This window comes from Podarcis pityusensis (genome assembly GCF_964106645.2).
Source record: "Podarcis pityusensis genome assembly, chromosome: 6".
NCBI lineage: Eukaryota > Metazoa > Chordata > Lepidosauria > Squamata > Lacertidae > Podarcis > Podarcis pityusensis.
In genome coordinates, this window is record NC_138030.1 from 97,349,367 (window position 1) to 97,370,024 (window position 20,658).

The following is a 20,658-nucleotide window of genomic DNA, read 5'->3' on the forward strand; positions in this document are numbered from 1 at the left end:
GAATAGCTGCAACCAGGAGGAATATACCCTCATGTGCAGGAGACAAATCTGTTCAGAGGCGTTAGTGGTGTCCCATTTCAGGATGAGAAGAGAGGGAATTAGAAGCTGCTGAAAACCTGCCTCCTGTCTCGGAATATTACTATTTAATGTAAATTGAAATAATCCCCCTGAAAGAGCAATAAACCTATGGAATAACTTGGCAAGTGAAAAGCCACTGAAGCGAGTAGCATAAGTGACAGAATTTAAAAGACAGCTAGGCATTTTTTTTTAATGGAGAGGCAAAGTGAACTAAATTGACAAAACAAGGAGATGGGTTAGATGTAAAGGGCAGGTCAACCCTTTCCCTTAAAGATGCCCTCTTTCTTAGGTCCTTGTTTCAGCTTTATTATGTAGATGGTTTCCAGTTGGGGGGTGGTTTTTTTGTCTGGTAACTAAACAGAGAATCAAGATATTGGACCCTAATGTTGCATTTGAACAAGGTTCAAACTAAGGCACACACTGCATGCTATGGGAAGAATTGTGGGCTCCACCAACCTGTGCCTTGCGCTGCATCTCTTTGGTAACATGTAGTTGAAGTGAAGTTTGATATCATCATGTTATTTCCCCGCTCCTCTGCTCCAGTTTAGTGGCTGCCACTTGAGGTGGGTAGAGGTAGAGGGACCCCTGACCACTAGTCGTGGCCGACTCTGGGGTTGCCGCACTCATCTCACTTTATTGGCCGAGGGAGCCGGCGTACAGCTTCCGGGTCATGTAGGAACTGCTAATATTTTGACACTGTATCTTACTTGAAGATCCAGGTTAGCATGTCCTTATTCAGGATGAGGGACACCTTTGATTTGGTTTTCATTTTAAGGCAAACCTCTCTACTGTCTGAAACAATACACGAACTGAAATGCAGACATCCTTTGAAATTTGCACTTCTTTGAATTTTTCAGTGCATGTGAAGGGGTTTGAGCTGGTTGCTCCAGCTCAACTGCATGGCTCCCACCAGCCACTCTTGAGTTCCTATACCAATAATGTAGGAACTGTCTCCACCCCCATCGTTCTACCCGGACACTGAGGTCCAGCACTGAGGGCCTTCTGAAGGTTCCCTCACTGCGAGAAGCCAAATTACAGGGAACCAGGCAGAGGGCCTTCTTGGTAGTGGTGCCCGCCCTGTGGAACACCCTGCCACCAGATGTCAGAGAGAACAAAAGTACCAGACTTTTAGACGACATCTGAAGGCAGCCCTGTTTAGGGAAGGTTTTAATGTTTGATGCATTACTGTATTTTAATATTGTGTTGGAAGCCGCCCAGAGTGGCTGGGGAAATCCAGCCAGATGGGCGGGGTATAAATAAATTATTATTATTATTATTATTATTATTATTATTATTAATTCAACTTTTCTGAAACACATGAATCTCACCTTTGGAGAGTTTGTAGGTAACCCAATTTTAACTTACCCAAAATGTCAGGGGAAGTGGGAAACTTTGGGACCCACTTCAAAGGGCATATTTGGAAGGTCCAATTATAAATAGATTAAGATCAAGGATTAGGATTAAAAAGGTTAAAAGAATGGAAAATTGGTTTTTAATAGGTAAAAATTTAATGTTATATTATATTAAGATTAAGGACTGGGATTAAAAAGGAGGGAAAGGAATTGCTGGACTAACAAACTGAATTGGAATACAAAAGAGGGAGGTATGAGGAGGTCCGGGAAACAAGTAAATGATGTAGTGATGAAAAGATGGAATTGTTTTTAACTGTTTTTTCTTTTTTCTTTTTGTATCTTGTATTGTGTACTTTTTTATATATTCTTGAATTTTTCTTTTTTGTTGATGTGATTTTTTCTTTGTGAAACGTTAATAAATATCATTTAAAAAAAATATATATTTGGAAGGTCCAACAGCCTATATTTCCACACTTTGCTTTAAAGTACTTTGTGACTTTAAATCTCTGTTGGGCGTTCTCTCACCAGAGTACTTACCCCAAACTTGGATCTTGGCATCAAAGAATTCTCCTTTCTTCTTTTCTTTTCTTTTCTTTTTTTGCACCAAAAATGTGCATAAAAATACACATATATTTTTGATAATAACATAAGAAAAATGCTTTATATTACAGGGAACTGATTTGCATGCTCATTCACACACATATGGTAAAGCTGCATACACAACTGTATATATTGGGAAGAACTCAGTCTAAAATTCTTAAGACTTTTCATAAGGATTCTTTAAAAAACACACAAACTGATGTGGAAATGTGGAGAACCAGACTTAGAACTGGAAAAAGTAGAACCCAAAAGAAACTGAAAATTGACAGAAAAATTACTTTTATGTGCCTGGAGCAGCAGAGCACAGGAAAGTAGTGTGGGGACTCACCTTACGGTGAGAGCCCCCTACCTACTGCATAATGCTGGCTGGGGAGCTGAGAGGCCTCCAACTGTCAGGCTTGAGGAATCCTCTCCCTCCCTCAACTGGCACACAGGCAGGGAGGAAAGAAGAAAGTTCTTACGTATGATTTGTTCCGTCACCTTGGTAGCAGACAAAGAATTCCAGTCATTCCTCATAATTCCGCTTGCACTGAGCTCCTCCCCCTTCTCCCTCTGGCAACAGCATTTCCCTCTACGGCGCCTGTCAGGGGACAATTGCTGTTGAGCCCTTTGTTCTTGGATTCTTAACGAACGCCACGGTTTAGGAGAAGGGGGGTCAGTGACTCTGTCCAGAGATGGATCAGCTGCCTGCCGCCTCTCCCCTCCCCCTTCTCCTAACTGCATAACTCTGCTGTTGTTTGTATCTGACCTGTAATCCTCCTCCTCCCAGTCCTGCTGTAACTGGAGACGGCCTTCTTCCTCTTCCCCATCCTCCTCCTCTTCAGACCAGTCCCTGACACCAACTGTCTTGCCTCCAGCAGCCATGTCATACAATATGCTGATGACAACATTGTGTGTGCACACTCGGAGGATGATCTCCAAACCATCCTAAATATATTCGCACAAGCTTACGAAGAGCTTGGCCTATCACTCAACATTAAAAAAACCAAAGTGCTGCACCAACAGACACAAAACAATCCCTCTGCAGCGCCACAAATCCAACTTAATAGTGCAACATTAGAAAATATCAATCGTTTTTCTTACTTAGGCAGTTATCTTTCCACAAGCCTGAGCTCTGTGAATGCAGCTTTCTCCTGATTGGAGCGTCGAGTGTTTGAGGACTGGGACATTTGCAGGAAAACCAAATTGCTTGTTTACAAAGCTATTGTAGTACCAACTTTACTCTACGTTTGTGAAACATGTACCACTTATAAATGCCATCTCCAACTCCTCAAAAGATTCCATCAATGGTGTCTTCAAAAAAATTACATGTCACTTAGGAAGGCAGGCGAACTATTGCCAGTGTACTGGAAGAACAAAGATCACCACTATTGAAGCAGTGATTCTTCAACTTTTCACTGGTCATGTCGTTCAGATGCCTGATTATCATCTTCCAAAGCAACTACTCTATTCCCAGCTTAAAAATGGTAAGTGTAATGCTGGTCGACAACAAAAGAGGTTTAAAGATGTTCTCAAGGCGAATATTAAAAAATGTAGTATAAACACTGACAACTAGAAAACACTGGCCTGTGAGTGCTCCAATTGGCAAACAGCCTTTACTAAAGGCGTCATGGACTTTGAAGAGGCCCAAACTCAAGACAAAAGGGAGAAATGAGCTAAGAGGAAGACAGGTTTGGCAGATCCTCAGTGTGATCAACTCCCACCCAGAAACCTATGTCCCCAATGTGAAAGGACATGTGGATCCAGAATTGGCCTCCACAGTCACCTACGGTCACACCATTAAGACCGCATTAATGGAAGACAATCTTACTGAGCTATGAGTGATCGCCAGAGAAGAAGAAGACCACCACACAAAGAAGACCACACTCATTGTGTGTCTCAGGTTCTGTCAGGGAGGATTCTGAGGAGCAATGGCCAGAAGAGGCAGAACAGGGAGCGGAGAGCAGTCAGGGAGAATGGGCTCAGAGACGCTGGAGAGCCCTGCAACCACCCAGAGGCTGGGGAAGGAAGCTGGCTTTCAATGGGCACAGGATGTTGGACATAACATAATGATGGCTGACTGGGAACAGTTATGGACCACAGGTATGAAGTTTACGGCATGTAATGCCTTAAGAGAGAATATTATGAAAATGATATACAGGTGGTACATGACACCAGTCAAGCTTGCAAAAATCTATCATTTGCCCAATAATAAATGTTGGAAATGTAAGGAAACTGAAGGTACATTCTTTCACCTTTGGTGGACATGCCCAAGGATTAAGGCTTTCTGGGAGATGATCTATAATGAAATGAAAAAGGTATATAAATATACCTTCTTGAAGAAACCAGAGGTCTTTCTCCTGGGCATGGTCGGCCAATTGGTGCCAAAGAAGGACAGAACTTTCTTTATGTATGCCACAACAGCCGCAAGAATACTTATTGCAAAGTATTGGAAGACACAAGATTTACCCACTCTGGAAGAATGGCAGATGAAGATGATGGACTATATGGAACTGGCGGAAATGACTGGCAGAATCTGAGACCAGGGAGAAGAGTCGGTGGAAGAAGATTGGAAGAAATTTAAAGACTATTTACAGAAATACTGCAAAATTAATGAATGTTAGAATGATGTTAGAATGAAGTTAAGTGGTTTTAGCAGCAATGTTATAAAGGTGTATGTAAAAATGGATTGTTAACAGGTGAAAATCCAAAGTTATAATATATTAAGTTTAAGGATTAAGACAGAAACAAAGAGAGAAAGGAATTGCTGAATTAACTAATAGAACTGGAATACAAAAAAGGGAGGTGTGAGGAGGTCAGGGAAGCAAGGAAATGAAATGTAAGGCATGGAAAGATTGATGTGTTTTTTATCTTTTTTTCTGTATTTTTTTCTTTTCTATTTCTTTTTCTTTTTTTCCTCTTTTTATTTATGTAATCTTTTCTTTGAAACTTTAATAAATATCATTTAAAAAAAAAAGGGAAGGAAGCTGGCTTTCAAATCAGCACAGGCAAGGAGGGAAATGAAACGTAAGGATCAAAGATGTCTCGTGCTATTCCCATGCCTACTTTGTTGGCACGGGAATCGTAGGAAGCCACTCCCCGAATCTGACTCAGCGGGTTTGGAGGCGTAATTCTGAACTGTAGCTGTTCTTGTATATATGTAATAAAGACTGTAAATATCGCGCTGTGGTAGTGTTACTGTGCTGGAGTGTCACTGCGAAGGGGAAACACCACCTTTACAGGTTCAGATATAGCCTGAATACTGTCAGCTGATCCCACAAGCCAATCAGTCAGTACCCACTATGTTTGGCCATATGACGGCCAACCATCTAAGCCAGCTCTTCCGTCAGTCTGCCCACTCTGGAACATGTCCATCAACCTGCCCACCTTTGCCCAGATGAACTACCTCTGACCCTTTCGGATCGCGGACCACCAGGGGTGGAAGTTGAACCCGAAGAGCAGCCTGTGTCTGAGCTTGACTGAAGTCTAGCCTTACCATGTGACTTGGTCTCTCCATCTCCTGCTTTTTACAAAAATAGAACAGACGTGTGACTACAGTATGTGTCTGCTGCTGTCACTTCTGGTTTGATTTTTAGACACATCCCTGCCTTCACTCTGGCCTTTCCTGACTGACCCCTCTTTATTTCCCTTCCCAGTTATGACCTGTTTAATTGGATTATAAGCCTCTGGATGGGACCCGTTTTATTTTTTAAATCATTGTTTGCTGCCAAGGGTTTTAGCACTTCATAAACAAAAAGGAATAATTGTAACGTGATTATTTCCCTGATGCGCCTGTGTTTCTGGACAGCTAGATGGCTCAACACTCTGACTATTAACTTCAAATTATTATCATCACCATCAGTATTAGTATTTAGACCCTGCCTTTTTCCCTGGTAGAATGTAAGATGGCTTAAAGATAAAAACAAAAATCGCTCAACACATTTACAAGGGCCTATATACTATATATGCATGTCAAAGGCACAAATCCCTTTGCTTTAGAGAAATGAATATTTCAATGATATTATCATTATTGCCAGGAGCTATAAAGAAAGAAAACAATTGCAGTTAATATTCTGAAAATGTGATGCTTTTCGGCAATTTAACCTTGAATGTGCCCAAGAATAGGACTTTGGACCCTGCCGAATCTTGCCCTCCCACACCCTGTAACTGCTTTGCCCCTCTCCCACACCTCCTGATATCTAAAATGGTGTTCCATGGTTTGCCCTCCCTGCAGCTCATGGCCTGGTATTGTTCTTCACTTGATGCTTTTCCCCTTCTGTAATCCTGTATTTACAATTAGCTATTCTGCTCACTTCTTTGGTAATCCTTGACAGTGTATGAACTACATATACGGTTCAATTCTTTCCCTTCTGCCTATCAAATTCTGTTCATTTCCAAGGATTAAATCCTATAATTATTTGGGCAAACTGTATAAGAAAATCAGGCGAGCGTCATATCCCCAGGCACTCTCTTGTTTGGATTTTCCATGACTGATGTTTGCTTCATTTGCTGTGATCCTGATTTCCCTGGATATCAGTATCACACCCTTTTGCATTAATTTACCCACTCACTGAAGAAGCCGTCTCAGATGCTGCTTTCATCTATCTCACTCATTCTCTTTGTTTGGATCCAATTTTCACTTTGGAGTAGAATGTTTGAAATGGTTCTCCTTACCTACTCACCAGTTCTCTTGTACATGCATTACAGAAGTGAATAGTCGTATCCAGGGAAATTCACAATATAATATTCTAGTCCTTATTGAATCTCTCTCTCTCTCTTTGGCACACTGATCAGTTCAGAAGTGTGGTGTAATCTCTGGCTTTGATTCAACCACTGTTCTTTATCTAAGAAAAACATTTCTAGATGGGTGTGTCTGTGTTTGGTGGCAATGTCTTCTGGGTAACTTAAGTGTGTGTGTGTGTGTGTATGTGTGTGTGTGTGTGTAATGAATTATTATCTGAATGTCCATATGACAATCAGTGGGCCCATTATCCCAGAATGGTGCTCTTTCTTCAGGTGATAACTAAAGTCCAAGGAAGCGAGGCTGCGTGAGGTGCATGGAAGCCAATGCTTCTTGGCAAAAGGTTTGTCAAGAGTTTATGCCACTGATAAGCCTACTGGGAGGTTTGCTGTCATTTCTGTTTTGAAGAATTTGCCAAGCCGAAAAACCCATGATTTTTCGATTGAATTGACTTTATTATGTAACCATTGCAAAAAGATACTGAAGAGGATAAAACATATTTTGAGTTTGGATGGTGAGTCATCTTTCTAGAATATGCTGCTTCAATCAAAACATCAGGAGTCAAATGTTGTACTCTGAGGATACCCACTGCCTTCCCACCCACTGAGAGAAGATGGGGAGCTCATGTGCCTCTTCCCTTCCCTTTTCTGTCTTAGCTGTGACCCACATGGCAAGTCACACATCTAACGGGTTGGATAAAGCTGGGTAGAAATAAAATGGAGGCAAAAGGCAGAGGTGACAGGAAGCTAAAGATATTGACTAGGAATTGATGCAACAGTGAAAGTAAGGGACATGTCCTTCAGGACTGAGGACAGCTCCTGGGTAGATAACTTGCTCCAACAACCTCTACAGTTGAGAACTGCAATGATGCTAAACATGCAGTTGTCCCTGAATAATGACTGCTATGTCTCTATCACCACAAAGCCTCTTCATACGCTAGTAAAATTTACCTGTTTCCTGAAACTTTAGTTTTGTGTATTTTCCTGCTCCACACTACAATGATAAGAATGACTTCAGGACACAGGAATGATCAACTAAACAGGGGAAGAGGGAGGAGCTAAATGTCAAATTGGTAGCGGCCACACTTTTAGTACCATGTCCAGTTTGGCTCATATTGGTATAGACGTGATGAAAGTTTCCTCCTAAACCACTGGGATAAGACAGATTCAGCATGGAAATTTATATTATTAAATGACGCATATAACCTTTTAATGTCTCATTGGAGGCCATATATTCCAGCCAGTGTGGTGTAGTGGTTAAGAGCGGTAGTCTCGTAATCTGGGGAACCGGGTTCGCGTCTCCACTCCTCCACATGCAGCTGCTGGGTGACCTTGGGCCCGTCACACTTCTCTGAAGTCTCTCAGCCCCACTCACCTCACAGAGTGTTTGTTGTGGGGGAGGAAGGGAAAGGAGAATGTGAGCCGCTTTGAGACTCCTTAAAGGGAGTGAAAGGCGGGATATCAAATCCAAACTCTCCTTCTTCTTCTTCTTCTTCTTCTTCTTCTTCTTCTTCTTCTTCTTCTTCTTCTGTTTTCAAAGTGAATATGACAAGTAAAACACTACACATTATATTTCTATAAGGGGCATAAGCCGTTTGAGGGGGCATATTCGGTCCGTGTGAATAAATAAATAAATAAATAAATAATCAAAACACATTTTTGATTGTCCTGACGCATACAAGATCTGTTTCTAAGATATTTTTTAATTACGATGGACAGCTCTCTAAATCAGAATAATTCATAAACATTCTGAATGATCATAAATCATGGGTGCATATGCATGTATATTTGTTTTTAAATAAGTTGTACCATGTGTGATCTTTGATTCCCACCCCCACCACCAACTGGTAGACTAACAGTGGCTACAGACACAACAAACATTTGGATCTTTGCTTCCAGCTTTCCAGCTTTGTATAGGATGTTTATGAATGTTATAAATCTGGCTGCATATAAGACCAGAAACATCCACATGAGCAGTTCTAAACACATGGATGGATTTCAATCTAGGGGAAAATTACAGGCTTGTGCAATATATTTAAAAATTTATTATGTATAGCCTGGATGGTTTATATTCTGCTCCTTTTGCTTACTGTCATAGCTAGGGGAGCAATGAGGTTAGAGGGGTAGTAACTTCAGCTAGCATTTAATTTTTAATGGCAGTTCTGTCCAGAAAGATTACTATTGATTGCCAGCACTAGGAAAGAGCCAATTGTTCAAGCAGGGAGAAATAGATCTCCTTGCATGCTATTTATTTCAAGTTAGAGGTAATAAACAGTTGCCCAAGGAATGGCAGCAGCAGAGAGTAACTTCTGTTTAAGCCTAACAATTCATCTTTAAAGAAGGCAGTCAATAAAAGTAAGACTTAATGTGGAGGCTTCAAAAAGTTCTTTACTCACATAATGATAAATCACTGGGAGGGATTATTTATTTCCTAGCAAACAACCACCACTACCTGCTTCAGAGTTGCTCCTCTTACCTATCCAAGGATTAAAACACTGTTCTTTTAAAACAGTATATTAGACTGTGAGCTAGTGGCTAGTGTAATAATTCCTAGATGCCTTAAGAAGGAAAATATTTACAAATGAAATCATATTTATAGGCTATTGTGTCCAATAGCCTGGATTAAATTTAGCCACAGCTCCGGGCAACATAAATAAATAGATAAGAGTGAGGAAATGAGGTATGATGTCCTTAAATGTTGTTGAACATTTCTAGGAAGGAAAGATGGCTTACACAGATGTGAATAAAGGTGGAAGTTGTTATCCTAAATATATTCACCAGGAGGTTTTCTGTTGCGGCTCGGCTGCAAGGGTCTACAACTCCCCATGCATGGCTTTAAAACATCCAGATATCATGATGAAAGTCCGTCACTCTCCTGAACCTTGGACTATGGAGATGTCAGTTCTGCCGCTGAACTCTGACCGAAGGAGAGGACAAAAGAAGAGCCAGTGGGATCAGGCCAGGGGCTCATCTAGTCCAGCACCCTGTTCTCACAGTGCCAGTCAGATGCCCAGGCAAAGCCCCAAAGCAGGACCCCAGCACAGCAGCACTCTCCCACCTCTGACTCAGAGCTATTCTGCCACTGGCGGAGGAAGAGGGGGGCGGGGGCGCGCACCGCCCCCGGCACCACAATCCCAGTGGGGTGCCATCATGGATGCCCCCCCCGCGCTGGGCGCCACGCCCCCGCAGGACGCGTGCCACACCCCCAGGATGCGCGCCATGCCCCCCGGGATGTGCGCCAGCCACGCCCCGGCTGCTATCTGCCCCCGGTGCTGGAGCCACTGGGTAGAACATAGTCACCATGACTAGTTAGCCATTTTTAGCTTTATCCTCCATGAATTTGTGGAATCCTCTTTTAAAAGCCATCCTGGCTGGTGAGACTGAGTGATGCACTGTGCGAAACGGGCTTTGTTTTTCCTAAAATCAAAAAGGAAGCTTCTCCACAGCAATACGAAAAAAGAGCCGGGTTGTGTGGCACAGCCCAACCCTTATTAAAACTTCCAGGTCAGGCTTGCTCACAGGACAGGTTGCTTACTTACAATTTCTGTCTCCCATCAGACAGGAACTGGTTCTGACACCAAGATAATATCCCTTTTTTGATATTCATCCTTTTCTTATTTATTTGAAGGATAGGCATAGATGAGATTCAGAAGACATGAGGCATACATAATTCAAAAGTAATTGGTATGGAAAGACCTACAAAAGGTTTTCTTGTTTGTTTTGTTTTTTTCAAAAGAAACAAGCAGATACTAAGTGTTTGAGTTCATCATCTTTTTTAGCAGGCTAATCTTTTTTGGTGAGACCCAGGACAGCCAAGTGATACAGCCTGTCAGTAAAGCTGCCATAAAGCAGACTGGCATGTCCACCAGTGTCAAGGAGTTGACTTTTTGTCCTTAAGGTACTCTCCTCCTATAATTATTGCACATCTTTAGAAGCCTGTGCAAATTTGCATTCTGCAAACCTCAGCTAAAGTCAGATCAATGGAGTTCAGTGCTTGCAGGAAGACTGAGACTATGTGGGAATGGAAGCAGAGTGTGCCAGATCAGACCCAAATTGCATCTAGTCCAGCATCCTGTTCTCACAGTAGCCAACCAGATGCCCACGCAAAGCCTGGAAGCAGATAGCACTCTCCCTACTTGAGCTCTTTAGCAACTGGCATTCAGGGCCATACATAAGTCATCCTGGCTAGTAGCCATGGATACTCCACAAATGTGTTTAATTCTCCTAGAAAACCATTCAAGTTTGTGGCTGTCTCTAAGATGTTATGGTAGCAAATTTCATTGTTTATCTTCTGTCCTTCCAACACACTTGTCCACAAGACCAGGACAGCAGCCCATGCAGCTCCATATAGTGATGGATTTTCATGGAAGGATATGGAAGTGAAAGAAGCGGAATGTAGAAAGAATTAGAAATCCTACTTACACTTGAGATGAAAAGAATCTCTTCAATGCACTGGAAAACTTATTTGTTTTGTCACAAACTAGCTCCTCTTGCCTGGACTAGCTATCCTCAAATGGTTGCTCTTCCCAAAGTTCTCAGCCAAGTCACTCAGCAGGGGGACGTGTCACAATGGAGGACATGACACCATTACTTTACCTACCTGGCTTAACAATGGGCATTGTTCCCCTTAATATTCACTTTTCAAATATATCTTTCAGTGGGTTAAGCAGTTTTATTCAATTTATTTAGAAAAGTTCTAGACCCTGCTTCATCTAGCACAGTGCATTTCTGGACAGGACAGGAAACACCATTCATACACACACGCTTTTCAACATGGCGGGGTCACCAAGGGAAAACACTTCTGGCCTAGACTGTGGCTGCTATTTCTCACTTAATAGTTAAAATTAACCTCTCTCAAAACCCTGTATTGATCTGTCCAGTATTATGATGGACAGGAGCAGGACTTCACCCTTAGACCTTAGATGAGCCATTAGGAAAGCCAAAAAGAGGGAGCTCCATGCTCCTCCCTCAACTCACTTAGAAGACAAAGAATTTGAAGGAGAGTTTTAGGGTTGGCCATTGTGTGAACTAAAGGGGAACAAACAGGGTTGCAGGCTGTTAAAGGGAAGAAAGCTGGGGAGAGGGTCAGAATACGGTGGTAGATTTCTTCCTGAATCCACGACTGCTGTGAAGCAAGACTCTCTCAGAAATTTAATGCTGTGAACCCCTCCATCTCAGCTATGAGTCCTGGCCTGGCAGGCAGGCCTCTTCCACCTGGCCCGGGGTGGGCGGGGCCCTGACTGACTGACCAACAGACTGAAACTTTGGAAGTTGAGTTGGGATGCTGTCCCAGTTCTGTTGTCATCGCCCCACCTGTCAAAAATGTTTTAAACTGCTTTTAATTATTTTGAATTGTTTTAAACTGTTGTAACTGGTATGTGTTTAAATTCAAGATTCGTTGTGGGATGTGCCAGGGAAGAGGGGAGTGGGAGAGAGCAGTGAGTGCCCCAATCACAGTGGTTCAGGGTAGGGGCAGATATGGGGTGGGAGTTGGGGCAGGCCATGTGCCAACCCTTCCTCCAACCTGGGGAACTGGTCTTTGCCTTTTGTTGTTGAATACCAGGTCAGCTAAGAGTAATAATAAATAATAATAATACCAAATAATATAACAACACAATATCCTTCAAACAAAAATTAAACCGAGAAGCAATAAGAATCATAGAACCATAGAACCATAGAGTTGGAAGAGACCACAAGGGCCATCGAGTCCAACCCCCTGCCAAGCAGGAAACACCATCAGAGCACTCCTGACATATGGTTGTCAAGCCTCTGCTTAAAGACCTCCAAAGAAGGAGACTCCACCACACTCCTTGGCAGCAAATTCCACTGTCAAACAGCTCTTACTGTCAGGAAGTTCTTCCTAATGTTTAGGTGGAATCTTCTTTCTTGTACTTTGGATCCATTGCTCCGTGTCCGCTTCTCTGGAGCAGCAGAAAACAACCTTTCTCCCTCCTCTATGTGACATCCTTTTATATATTTGAACATGGCTATCATATCAGCCCTTAACCTCCTCTTCTCCAGGCTAAACATGCCCAGCTCCCTTAGCCGTTCCTCATAAGGCATCGTTTCCAGGCCTTTGACCATTTTGGTTGCCCTCCTCTGGACACGTTCCAGTTTGTCAATGTCCTTCTTGAACTGTGGTGCCAAGAACTGGACACAGTACTCCAGGTGAGGTCTGACCAGAGCAGAATACAGTGGCACTATTACTTCCCTTGATCTAGATGCTATACTCCTATTGATGCAGCCCAGAATTGCATTGGCTTTTTTAGCTGCCGCATCACACTGTTGGCTCATGTCAAGTTTGTGGTCAACCAAGACTCCTAGATCCTTTCCACATGTACTGCTCTCAAGCCAGGTGTCCCCCATCTTGTATTTGTGCCTCTCATTTTTTTTGCCCAAGTGCAATACTTTACATTTCTCCCTGTTCAAATTCATCTTGTTTGTTTTGGCCCAGTTCTCTAATCTGCCAAGGTCATTTTGAAATGTGAGCCTGTCCTCTGGGGTGTTAGCCACCCCTCCCAGTTTGGTGTCATCTGCAAATTTGATCAGGATGCCCTTGAGTCCATCATCCAAGTCGTTGATAAAGATGTTGAATAAGACCGGGCCCAAGACAGAACCCTGTGGCACCCCACTAGTCACTCTTCTCCAGGATGAAGAGGAACCATTGATGAGCACCCTTTGGGTTCGGTCAGTCAGCCAGTTACAAATCCACTGAGTGGTAGCATAGTCAAGACCGCATTTTACCAGCTTCTTTACAAGAATATCATGGGGCACCTTGTCAAATGCCTTGTGTGTCCTAACTGACTTGGATAATCAACTGACAATATCGAAGCTGGCAAGGTCAGCTGACTTTATTCAGGCTGGAAGTGCGGCACAGAAAGGACATCTTTTTATGTAAGGTCTAGTCTGCCTCATCTCTGAGGACACCAAGTACTTGGGGCAGAGGAAGTAAGGTGCTACTGGAGACTGGCTGCTGAAGGCCTAGCTCATGGCCCCCCCTTGGCACCTTACAGACCCTACCATGTACTCATTCAATGCTGAGCGACACCATAAGACAAGCACACACCCTCCCTCCACAAACGTGTGGCATAAATAATGTGCAACACCCAACTGATTTCTCCTTGACATCCTCCCTGACGGGGAACCAGGCAGAGGGCCTTCTTGGTAGTGGCACCTGCCCTGTGGAATGCCCTCCCATTAGATGTCAAGGAAAGAAACATCTACCTGACTTTTAGAAGACATCTGAAGGGAAGTTTTTTATCTTTGAGGTCTTACTGTGTTTTTAATATTTTGCTAGGAGCTGCCCAGAGTGGCTGGGGCAGCCCAATCAGATGGGCAGCATCTCCTCCTCCTCCTCCTGCCCTGATATATATTCACTAGCCAGCTTCCACATAGGAGCACAAACTTTGAAAGAGATCATAACATGAACTGGAGGGGAGGGGGATACCTCATTTTCTCTCCTTACTATATAGGTCTCACTATTGAGGTCTAGTACCTGGAGACCCAGATTTATGTAGAATCTTATTTGTAATACAAAGGGTGAACCAATGTCTCAAAGGCATCTGTTTCAAGTTGCTATGAGATACAAGACATCAGCTCCTATTCCTTTAGCACTTGCAATAGTAAACTGTAAACAAGTGAATTTCGGTTGCTGAAAGGGCGGTTGGTGTGCAGGTCAAGCAATTCATGTTGTCTCCCTTTTATCACTGCACATTACATTGTGCAAACTGTTGCTTTTTAGTTTTTCTGAAGATAGCATTTTGCAACATAAGGGAAAATTGAAAAGCTGCTTTTTAAAAAATGAGTCTCAAATATCAAGGAAAATGAAAACAAAAAGAAGCAAAGGAATGTGTTGCCTTGTCCCCATGAATTCCAGCTATAACCAGCTCAAGGTTGTCATGGTAATGGGCATTAAGAATGCTTAATATTTACATAGCATATTTCAGTGTTAAAAAATGCTTTATGGAGATTCCAAATCCTTACAAAATCCCTGCAAGGTAAACCAAGATGGTTAACATCTTAAGGCAACTAAGAGACCAAGGTTTTGCTTAAGTCCACCTAGTGCTTTGTCTACCATAAGCACAGAGACACAGGAACCACTTCTGCATGTATATTCCCTACATCACTGCCGTGGTAACAGTAGAAGTACCAGCTGACATGACAGGAGCCCTACAATATGGCTTCTTCCTATGCCAACTACCCCCTTCCTGATAGGTGGGGCAGTTCTGGCCTTAGAAGGAACTGCATGCTAGATGCCTCCCAGGGGACCTGGGGCTTCTGATGTTACAGCTATGAGCCAGTGGGCGGTGATAGTTACCTTTAAAAAAAAGTATATCTCAGGTGGACCTCACAAAACAGTTTACATTAAATTTCTAAAACAATAAGCATCAATAACAATGATACAAGCAGGAGAAAGAAAGCCCCCTTGAAAGCTTGTTCTTCTTACCTCAGGACACAATGGTTTTTCAGAAGTCTTTGTGGTAGCAGTTGGGGACAGGAGGCAACATTGAAAGCTGGATTGTGGTGGATTACCCATCCATCTCTATTGCTTCTCCCCTCTCCCCAGGGCAAGGAAGTTCCTTAGGAGTTCCTGTGGTGGGAGCACAGAGTGCTGCATATCAGGCACTCCCATGTCCCTGTGGTCATCATGGGAGAAGGGCCTCTAGTGAGATCCTGAAGACAGAGTGTCAAGGCCTTCCTTGATTCCACTTCAGACTCTTCTCTTAACAGTATGCTGCACCAACTCCCATTTTGATGGTAGTCATGTGCACAGCTCTCTTATTCTTTATCACTCATTCCTATATGAGCATTCAGCTGCACATCTTTTTGGATGAAGTCTGGGGTATGCATCACAATATATGAGTGACATTTGGCGACGGCTGGCATTTACATCCCAGATGAATGTTGCAAATGACTGAAATCTCAATATATGCACCTCTGAATATTAGTGGTCACGACCTCAGTGCATTTGCCAACTAAGCCTTTGAGTGACAGGGAAGTGAAAAACATTTTTGTAGGTATTCACAAAATTGTTTGGGTATTGTCAGCATTCGCATATTGACGTTGACAGCTAGCAGCATTCGGATATCTGTTGTTGCAAACCAGCCTGCTAAATCTGCCTTTTGAGAACACATTGAAATAGAGCTGCCATGGCCAGTCCTTGCCAGGAGATGTTGCTATGCTTACAGCTAATGCCTCAAGGAAGAAAAGAGAGCCAGAGAATTACAGGCAAGGAATTAAAGAGCCAACCGTCTCAAATCCAATTTCTTCTCCAGTGAGAAATAGGCTGCTACAAAATTGCATCGGCCTGAGTACAATGGTTGCTTATTAGACAGGTCTCTCTTGGTAGCTTCAGTTGCACCACAGAGAAATAAAATCCAGTCCATTTTAAAGTGTTTCTGTGCAAAACAATTATATGGTTCTACGATTCTATAAGCATTATGTCTCCTCTGTTACATCATCATACTGACTATAGTTCTATCCCTGAATTTTCAGCTTCCATTAAAAATAATGAAGTAATAGTAATAGGACATCTGGATGCATCCTGGACAAAGAACAGAATAGGCATTAAAGACTGTGCAACATATTTAGAATTATTAAGATACCATTAAATGTGTAAAGTTTTGATTTTGGGAATAGGAAGGCCTGCCTTTGAAGCGGTAGTAGAAGAAAAGCATGTAGAGACTTAGTGAGGGTATCAGATGGAGCAACTTAGCTGGCCATTGCCTTGTTGCCAAAGGCAGCACAGAAAAGCAAAGCCAACCATGGAATACTGAGCAGGAGGAGGAAGAACCTGAAGATGAGGTGGTGCACAACTGCTCCTGACTGGACAGCATTATGGACTGGCTGGGTGCAGAGGAATGGTGGGAGGCACCAGCTGGGGAACCCCCAAGTGAAGAAGGCTCAGAGCCCAAGAATTGGTGGTGGGATCACAATGAGTGGTCAGAGGAAGAAGAGAGAAAAGAATGGGAAGGGGAGGTATTGGAAGCTGTGGGGGCAACAGGGTTCAGTGAGCAGGAATAGACTGTGGCAGAGAGAAGTCCGTAATCAGAGGCAGAAGCTGAAGTGGAAGCGGGGGGGGGGGCAAGAGGCAGAAATGAACCTGACTAGGGAAGCTTCTCAGGTGTCTCCACCTCCTGCTGTGACCAGCTCCCCCCATATCTCCCAGAACCAGAAGAGTTATGAAGAGAGCGGAGCAAAGATAGACATAGCAATGGAGTCTCGGATTGCTTGGGAAGGTCCCAAGGGAGGAGATGACTTAGGGAACTGTGGGAAGGCACGGACCCTCAGTCCCCACAACTGCCTTATAGGGGCAAGATCTACCAGGACGAGTTGCTGTGCTCACTAGGCCTGGCCTGAGTCAACATTGTTTCCTTGAATTAAGAGTTAACTTTACTGACACCGTACGATTTATTGCATACCTATTATTATAATACACACACTATTATAATACACACACACAGCTTGAAAAAAATGCAATGAGGACAAAAAGCATCCGTACTGGTTATCTGCACTGACCTCCTTTGCTGGATTGGAGTGCAAGCTTCTCTGCCCACTACATATAGTGTCCTGGATACATGTGTGAGTGTGTTTTAACTTGTGTGGTGCTGTGTCCTGCAGGCATATAGTACTGGATGTTTGCTCTGGGTACAGAAGTGACTATATCACAATGCGAGCCATTGGCTGTTTTCATTGCAGAGATACAAAGAAGTGCTGCAGGCAGCGTTCTGCCCACCTGCTCAGGAGGACGTCAGCTTGCTTCCAGAGTTCTAGCTAGTGATTGTCAGAAGTATTTGGGCACTTTTTAAAATTGCATTAAGCCTCTCATTATTTATTAGCTACTCATATTTAGTGCTTTCTTGTTTGGCAAATGAAGATGGTGGGCTCTCCTTCATTGGAAGTTTTCAAACGGAGGTTGGATGGCCATCTGTTGGGATCCTTTAGCTGTGATTCCAGCATTGGAGGGGGTTGGACTTGGTGACCCTTCCGGTCCCTTCCAACTCCATATTATACTATGATTGTCTTCTTATTTATTCCTATTCTGTGATTTATCTTCAGAGTTAAACCACACTCTTATTTTGCAAGCTCAGAGTGCTTTATATGGTGCTTCCATGGGATTCTCTCTGACCTAAATGCTAACCAACTCCACAAATTCAGCAACAGTACAGCACTAGGAATTTCCAGACCATACTGGCAACCAGTGTTCCCCCAATACACTTTTAGGCCCCATCAACAGTTTCCTTAATATGGTCTTGTTGCTTGATTGGGAGGCAAGCTGTTGGCTGGTGTTGTTGTTTAGTTGTGTCCGACTCTTCGTGGACCCCATGGACCAGAGCACGCCAGGCACTCCTGTCTTCCACTGCCTCCTGCAGTTTGGTCAGACTCATGTTTGTAGCTTCAAGAACACTGTCCAACCATCTCGTCCTCTGTCGTCCCCTTCTTCTTGTGCCCTCCATCTTTCCCAACATCAGGGTCTTTTCCAGAGAGTTTTCTCTTCTCCTGAGGTGGCCAAAGTATTGGAGCCTCAGCTTCACGATCTGTCCTTCCAGTGAGCACTCAGGGCTGATTTCCTTAAGAATGGAGAGGTTTGATCTTCTTGCAGTCCATGGGACTCTCAAGAGTCTCCTCCAGCACCATAATTCAAGAGCATCAATTCTTCGGCGATCAGCCTTCTTGATGGTCCAGCTCTCACTTCCATACATCACTACTGGGAAAACCATGGCTTTAACTATACTGACCTTTGATGGCAAGGTGATGTCTCTGCTTTTTAAGATGCTGTCTAGGTTTGCCATCGCCTTTCTCCCAAGGAGCAGGCGTCTTTTAATTTCGTGGCTGCTGTCACCATCTGCAGTGATCATGGAGCCCAAGAAAGTAAAATCTCTCACTGCCTCCATTTCTTCCCCTTCTATTTGCCAGGAGGTGATGGGCCCAGTGGCCATGATCTTCGTTTTTTTGATGTTGAGCTTCAGACCATATTTTGTGCTCTCCTCTTTCACCCTCATTAAAAGGTTCTTTAATTCCTCCTCACTTTCTGCCATCAAGGTTGTATCATCTGCATATCTGAGGTTGTTGATATTTCTTCCGGCGATCTTAATTCCGGCTTGGCATTCATCCAGCCCAGCCTTTCGCATGATGAATTCTGCATATCCGTTAAATAAGCAGGGAGACAATATACAGCCTTGCCGTACTCCTTTCCCAATTTTGAACCAATCAGTTGTTCCATATCCAGTTCTAACTGTAGCTTCTTGTCCCACATAGAGATTTCTCAGGAGGAGTTGGCTGGTACTTTAACTGAATATGGAAATGTTCAACCTGCTCTGGGGTTGAAGTTTCCCCGAAGGATCAGGGTGGTCTTATCTATATTTAAAAATTATGTACCTCCCATTCATATAAAATATCAAGGTAATGTACAACAGTATAGTCAAATGCAATAAAACTTAGAATAGAATAAAGTGATACAAGATAATAATTAAAATGACTAGCTCATATTGGGAGCAGTGGTTAAGCAACTGGAAGTACATGCTGGCATAAATAATTATTCAAGAGACATCTGAAAGTTGGTGGCAAGGTATTCCACAGCATGGGATTGGCAAAACTAAAAGAAGCTTAAACTTTGCCTGGTGGCATGTGGGCAGCCAGTGCAGATGTTTCAGTAGAGGTTTAACCCCACTCATGTATCACATGGCGAAACACCTTTTGACCAGCTGCAGACACCTGCTGGGTAGAGACTGATCTTCTAGGAGACATCCATGCTCTGATAACATCCAGACTGGATTACTAAAATCTTCAGCACAACTGGGATTGCCTTTGAAAACAGTGCAGCAACCACAGCTTCTCCCAAATATGGGTCAGGTTGCTAAGTGGTGTGTGTTGAACAGAACATATCTTGCTCAGTTTGTTTCCAGGTTCTGTTCCAAGCCCTGATTTTGACCTATAACATTTTAAACCTCGGTTTGGGATCAAGGTTGTGTAAATCTTCCATCATTAGATAGCTTAGGTTCCCAAAGTGTAGTTGTACTAAAGCTGCTCAGCATCTATCCAAAGAATGCATTCCCCTTCTGTGCCTTTAACAACAGTTTGATCTGCATACAGTCATAGCTTGGTTCTCGAACAGAATGCGTTCTGATTGGCTGCAGGAGCATCCTGCGGAAGCCACACTGGATGTCCGGCTTCCAAAAATCGTTCGAAAAATGGAATGCTCACTTCTAGTTTTTGATAGTTCGGGAGCTGAAATGTACGAGTTCCAAGGCATTTGGCAACCAAGGTATGACTGTACATCACTAGGATATGAAGTTTCCCAAGGCATGGGAGAGAATTCTTACCGCCTACTAGCAGCTGCAGATCTAACTGATGCCCAGGACAGAGAGACAACTACTTTCTCATGACCCAAAAGTGGTCTCAGTTTTGTTCATTGCTGCTGACTAACATGGCTGCTGGCCAAGCAATTGTCTAATTGCTCCAATATGCAGAAGGATTACTTTTAGGTCTGCAACGAGGTAGCTGTGATGAGGCTAAAAAGAAATCCGGCTGCACAAGCATGACTCCTTCATACTTTTTATTGTTTGCTTGATTTGAAGAAAATAAATGGCGCCCCCCTCCATATCACTAGTGTAGAATATTGACCACCCCACAAAACTATCACAGAGAGTACTGGAGCAGAGGAGGGAGGGAGAGGGGAGGTGCTCCTGGGAGAGCAAGCAGAATATGCAGTGTGATCATCCCTCCTGGGTGAGCTAATTGCTTCCGTAAAGGAAACAGTGATGGAATTTGCAACAGCTGGTAAATGTGCAGGTGCTAAAAGCAAGCTACGTAGAAGAGCAATCTGTACAACAGTCTTAATTTAGCAAAGCCATGACACAAAACTAAATCAGCAGCCGTGAATCCAGCTCTCTCTCCCCCCACCCCCCAT

At 43.3% G+C, this 20,658-nt stretch overlaps 1 long non-coding RNA gene across 1 annotated transcript in view; it reads right to left on the minus strand.

Moving 5' to 3' along the window:
- LOC308480649 overlaps positions 1–9,929 on the minus strand; it is a 42,873-nt gene extending 32,944 nt beyond the window's left edge. Inside the window, exon 1 of the long non-coding RNA XR_013988187.1 lies at positions 9,528–9,929. This is a non-coding gene — a long non-coding RNA (uncharacterized lncRNA). The remainder of the gene's footprint in view (positions 1–9,527) is intronic.
- Positions 9,930–20,658: the final 10,729 nt, after the last annotated feature.